Genomic DNA, 6,181 nt, shown 5'->3' on the forward strand with positions numbered 1-6,181 from the left:
CTAAAAGTCTTGTTGATCGATGGTATGCTAATCGAATAGTTGGAAACTGTTAATTGATAATTGTAACTAAGGAAACGGTTATATTGGTCAACCGAAATTAATTGGCTATAGTAACAATATTGCTTGAATTATGGAAACAATATAACTGTTTGGCATGAATTCGGATTCACACAAGTCTAGTCGCACAAGGCATCTTGGTAGCACAAGATGTCCACTCGCACAAGCGGACATAGTCGCACAAGAGGCCCTGATCGCACAAGGGGGGTCTTCAGTCGCACAAGGATGATTTGTGTTTGATAACTGTTTGGGCCGTATGGTTTTATGTTGGGCCAGGTATGACCGCACAACCCAGTAGGACCGCACAAGGCTTAAGAATATTTATTGGGCTGTAGACATGGGCTGGGAATTAGAGTTGATCGCACAAAACCAATTGTACATTATTTAGTTTGGGTCGGGTGTACCTTATGGGCCGGACTGATTCAATCGCACAATCCAATTCGGATCGCACAAGGCTCTTGCATGGGCCGAGACATTTATGTTGGACTCCTTATATGTTGGGCCGGGTATAGTTTGGGCTTAGACACTTAGATCGCACAAGATGGTTGGGCTCGCACAAGCTCAATGGCCCAACCATCTGACTCGCACAAGTTGAGAATGTTATGTTATGATTGCTACGTGGTTTGCCATGATCAATACGTGTTAGTAACGTGTTAACTTGTATGAAACAAACGTGTATTATTTGAAGTCAGAACCTGACTCGTATGGTAACCCTGTTAGGACGTGGTTGACCAACCCTAGTTCAAGAACTCTTTCCTTTGTGTATCTGCCGAGCAACCCAAGGTGAGTTCACACAGCCAAGGCATGGGGTTCCCAGGGTGGGAATGGGATTGGATGATTATTTCGTGCGTACTTAGTAAATGGAACCTAATGATATAGCTCTCAGGGTGAGGATGGTAAATGATAAGATACGGCTAGACTAGTATACCTACTTGAATTGATCTTCGCACACACGTTAAGGGTTGGCTGCGATAATTATGACTGATCTTCGCACACATGCTTCGGGGAGGCTGCGAACTATAGAAACTAAATCTTCGCAAGTAATGCCAGGGTGGCCGCGATACAAATATACATAGTCTAGGATATTTGGGAGTATCAACCCAAATCTTCGCATACATGCCGAAAGGGCCCGCGATGGAAACCAATACTATACATGAACAATGAACGAACATAATACGACTCATACAATTACTATTACTGAACTTACTTTCTGTGAACTCGCTCAACTAGTTGTTGACTCTCTGCTGCATGCCTTGCAGGACCTTAGGTACATTATGGAGCTTGCACAGGGAGGAGCAGGTCGTTGTGGGATACGGATCGTGAACGATATTTGAACTTATAACTTATTTTGGGTTTTCATTATTATGCTTCCGCTACTTAAACAAAGTTTGGTTTGAACATCAATCGTATTGATTTGGGTTTTTGAACTACTTTAACTATTATCTGCTTGTTCAATATGATTGGTGGCTTGATCCTGGTCATGTCACGCCTCCAAGCGGTGGTACTCCGCGTGTGGGATTTTGGGGGTGTGACAGATTGGTATCAGAGCCATTGGTTATAGAGAACTAGGTTTTAATATGGGAAAACGTTTTTATTAAAACCAGACTATAACCAGAACAGTGCTCTCAACGATCCACAACGACGCTTCGCTCCACGTGCAAGACTCGACATCCTAGGTAATAAGGTTTATGTTTATTACCTGCTTGCTAGAACTATATAGAACTTTGCTCGTAGTACACTTAGATACACATGACACCATTACATGAGAATACCTACGTGCTTACACTTTTCTGTCATCGCCCTACTCGCGAACCATTCTTACTCACACTACCTTTACTATAAAGATCATGTCCGGACGTGTGAACATGACTCAAGCCCAGTTGACGGCTCTCATTAACGAACAAGTTGCTGCGGCGCTTGCAGCCGCACAAGCAGGAGGTATAACCTGCTATTCCAAACCTGTCCTAGGATGTTAGATCCTACTCTCGTGACCCAACTCTCGCGCTTAACCTTGACCTATCTTCCTCGCGCAACGGGTCAGAACGCACAGCAACCTGTCTGCACATTCAAGAACTTCATGGACTGTCGTCCAAGCACATTCAGTGGCACAGAAGGAGCAGTGGGACTACTCCATTGGTTTGGGAAGCTCGAGTCAGTATTCGAGATGTGTGAATGCCCTGAGGCTCGCAGGGTCAAGTACGCCACTGGTACTTTGGAAGGAATCGCGCTAACCTGGTGGAACACGCAAGTACAGATACTAGGGTTGGCAGCTGCTAACGCCACACCCTGGAACGGATTCAAAGAACGCATTAAAAGGGAATACTACACGCGTGATGACATCCACAAGTTGGAAGTGGAGCTTTACCATTTGAACATGACGGGGTCAGAAATTGAAGCTCATACGAAACGGTCGAATGAACTGGCCATCCTGTGTCCAACCATGGTGGACCCTCCAAGCAAGCGTATCGAATTGTACCTCAAGGGTCTAGCCTCAGAGGTTCAGAGCCATGCTGCATCGGCTAACCTCGACAATAACCAAGACATTCAGCGTCTTGCTCATCACCTCGCGGATCAAGCAGCGGAACAGAACAGGCTGCCTAGTTGTATCAGCGCTATTATTACCGCTATCACTTCTGCTACTCCCGCTACTACTAGTGACAACAAGCGGAAATGGGATGGGTATTCCAGCAAGGGTTCCGCTACCGTTCAGTCTCAAGCACAGCAGCAGCGCAAGAATAGTAATCACCAGAGCCGAGTCAGCCAACTTCTGGTGGATTGGGGCAGGGTGGATATCGGGGAATTCACCCAATGTGTTACTAATGCAACAGACACCACGGTGGTTAGTGCAACGAGGGACGTTGCTAGAGGTGTCTCAAGATGGACCATGAAGCTAAGGATTCAGGAGCCCACGGCCTGCAAATCAGAATCTCCAGCAGCAACAGCAAGCAGAAATCCTATGCAAAGAAAAGATTGTTCGCATTCCCCGTTCTGGTCAAGAACCCCTCGAGGTTCAAGGTGACAAGAGTGGTGCAGTGGTAGGCATCATCTCTTTCTTGAAGGCTTAGAAGTGTCTGCGGAAGGGTCACACCGCAATCTTGGCAATCGTTTCAGACGCATCAGTGAAGGAAAAGAAGCTGGAGGATATTCCAGTTGTACGTGACTACCCTCAGGTGTTTCCTGAAGATTTACCTGGATTACCGCCTCACCGTCAGGTCGAATTTCAAATCGAGCTCGCTCCAGGAGCAGCACCCATAGCTCGCGCACCATATCGTCTAGCTCCATCAGAATTGGAAGAATTGTCAAAGCAGCTACAAGAGCTCTTGGAAAAGGGCTTCATTCGTCCAAGCTCATCGCCTTGGGGAGCTCCAGTACTATTCGTGAGAAAGAAGGACGGTACCTTCAGGATGTGCATAGACTACCGGGAACTGAACAAGGTAACGGTGAAGAACCGTTATCCTCTTCCACGCATAGACGACTTAGTCGACCAGTTGCAAGGGTCCTGTTATTACTCCAAGATAGACTTGAGGTCTGGTTATTATCAGCTGAGAGTCCGAGAGGAGGACGTCTCCAAGACAGCATTTAGAACTCGCTACGGTTACTACGAGTTTCTTATCATGCCGTTCGGGTTAACGAACGCACCTGCCGTGTTTATGGACCTTATGAACAGGATATGCAAACCCTATCTAGACAAGTTCGTCATCGTCTTCATCGACGACATTCTGATCTACTCCAAGAGTCAGGAGGAACACGAGCAGCATCTACGCCTTATTTTGGAACTCCTACGGAAGGAACAACTGTACGCTAAGTTTTCGAAGTGCGACTTCTGGCTTCGTGAAGTCCACTTTCTAGGCCACGTAGTGAACAAGGATGGGATCCATGTCGACCCATCCAAGGTAGACTCAATCAGAAACTGGCCTGCACCACGTACGCCAACGGAAATACGCCAATTCTTGGGTTTGGCGGGTTACTACAGACGGTTTATTAAAGACTTTTCAAAGATTGCTCAGCCGCTTACACTACTGACACAGAAAGGTGTTACCTATCGTTGGGGTAATACACAAGAAACGGCTTTTCAGTACTTAAAGGATAGGCTTTGCAGCGCACCTATTCTCTCATTGCCAGAGGGCACGGATGATTTTGTAGTCTATTGTGACGCGTCGATACAGGGGCTTGGTTGTGTATTGATGCAGCGGGATAAGGTTATTGCTTACGCTTCACGTCAACTCAAGGTTCACGAACGGAACTACACGACGCATGATTTAGAGCTGGGAGCTGTTGTTTTCGCACTCAAGATATGGCGACACTACTTGTACGGTACCAAGTGCACAATTTACACCGATCACAGGAGTCTCGAGCATATCTTCAGGCAGAAGGAATTGAACATGCGTCAACGACGATGGGTTGAGCTACTTAACGATTATGAATGCGCCATCAAGTACCATCCAGGCAAAGCCAATGTTGTGGCTGACGCTCTCAGTCGGAAAGACACTTTGCCACGGCGTGTGCGAGCACTGCAGCTTACGATTCTGTCTAGCCTTCCTGCACAGATACGAGATGCACAGGCAGAGGCATTGAAACCAGAAAACGTGAGGGCTGAAGCCCTACGCGGCTCAAGGCAACGACTAGAACAGAAGGCAGACGGCGCCTACTATGTAACGGGGCGTATTTGGGTCCCACTTTATGGCGGTCTACGCGAACTTGTAATGGATGAAGCTCACAAGTCTCGCTATTCGGTACATCCAGGATCGGACAAAATGTACCACGACATCAGAACTACTTATTGGTGGCCTAGCATGAAGGCCCACATCGCTACTTATGTCGGCAAATGCTTGACCTGTGCGAGAGTCAAGGTCGAATACCAGAAACCAGCGGGTCTGCTTCAACAACCTATGATACCGCAATGGAAGTGGGAAGAAATTTCCATGGATTTTGTTACAGGCCTACCTAGGTCCCAGTGGGGAAATGATACCATATGGGTGATCGTGGATCGACTCACCAAGTCTGCACACTTCCTAGCTATAAAGGAAACGGATAAGTTCTCCACTCTCGCAGACATCTACCTCAAAGAAGTTGTTTCGAGGCACGGGGTGCCCACCTCCATCATTTCGGATCGGGATGCACGATTCACGTCAGAGCTATGGCAAGCAATGCACAAATCTTTCGGCTCACGATTAGACATGAGCACAGCATATCATCCTCAGACGGATGGGCAGTCTGAGCGAACGATTCAAACACTTGAAGACATGCTTCAGGCATGCGTTATTGATTTCGGCAACGGCTGGGAAAAGCATCTCCCTTTGGTGGAGTTCTCGTATAATAACAGTTATCACACCAGCATACAAGCCGCTCCATTCGAGGCATTGTACGGACGTAAATGCCGGTCACCTCTCTGTTGGGCAGAGGTGGGGGATAGTCAAATCACGGGTCCAGAGATCGTAGTGGACGCCACAGAAAAGATCGCACAAATACGACAACGCATGGCGGCAGCACGCGACCGTCAGAAAGCCTACGCGGACAAGCGTAGAAAGCCGTTGGAATTTCAGGTCGGGGACCGGGTTTTACTTAAAGTCTCACCCTGGAAAGGTGTGGTACGTTTTGGCAAACGGGGCAAACTAAATCCGCGATATGTCGGACCGTTCGAGATCATTGAGAAAATAGGCAAGGTGGCCTACAAGTTGAACCTACCAGCTGAACTCGGTGCAGTTCACAACGTCTTTCACGTGTCGAATCTGAAGAAGTGCCTGTCAGATGAGACCATCCTTTTAAGGAACTCACTATCGACGAGCGGTTGCAGTTCGTCGAGGAACCAGTTGAAATCACGGACCGGGATGTGAAGGTCCTCGAAAACAAGAGAATCCCTCTTGTTCGAGTACGTTGGAACTCCAAACGTGGCCCAGAGTACACCTGGGAATGCGAAGACCAGATGACAGAAAAGTACCCCCAGTTATTCGGAACCAATGCAACCACTACTGAGGCTGAAGCTACTACTGCGGAATTTCGGGACGAAATTCCAGATCAACGGGGGGAGGATGTGACACCCCAGGAAAACCAATAAACGAAACCAGTGAACGATATAACTTACCTAGCTTCCTCAGTGAGTGCATACCAAATTTCGAGACGAAAT

The sequence above is a fragment of the Helianthus annuus genome, chromosome 8 (genome assembly GCF_002127325.2).
Source record: "Helianthus annuus cultivar XRQ/B chromosome 8, HanXRQr2.0-SUNRISE, whole genome shotgun sequence".
Classification (NCBI taxonomy): Eukaryota; Viridiplantae; Streptophyta; class Magnoliopsida; order Asterales; family Asteraceae; genus Helianthus; species Helianthus annuus.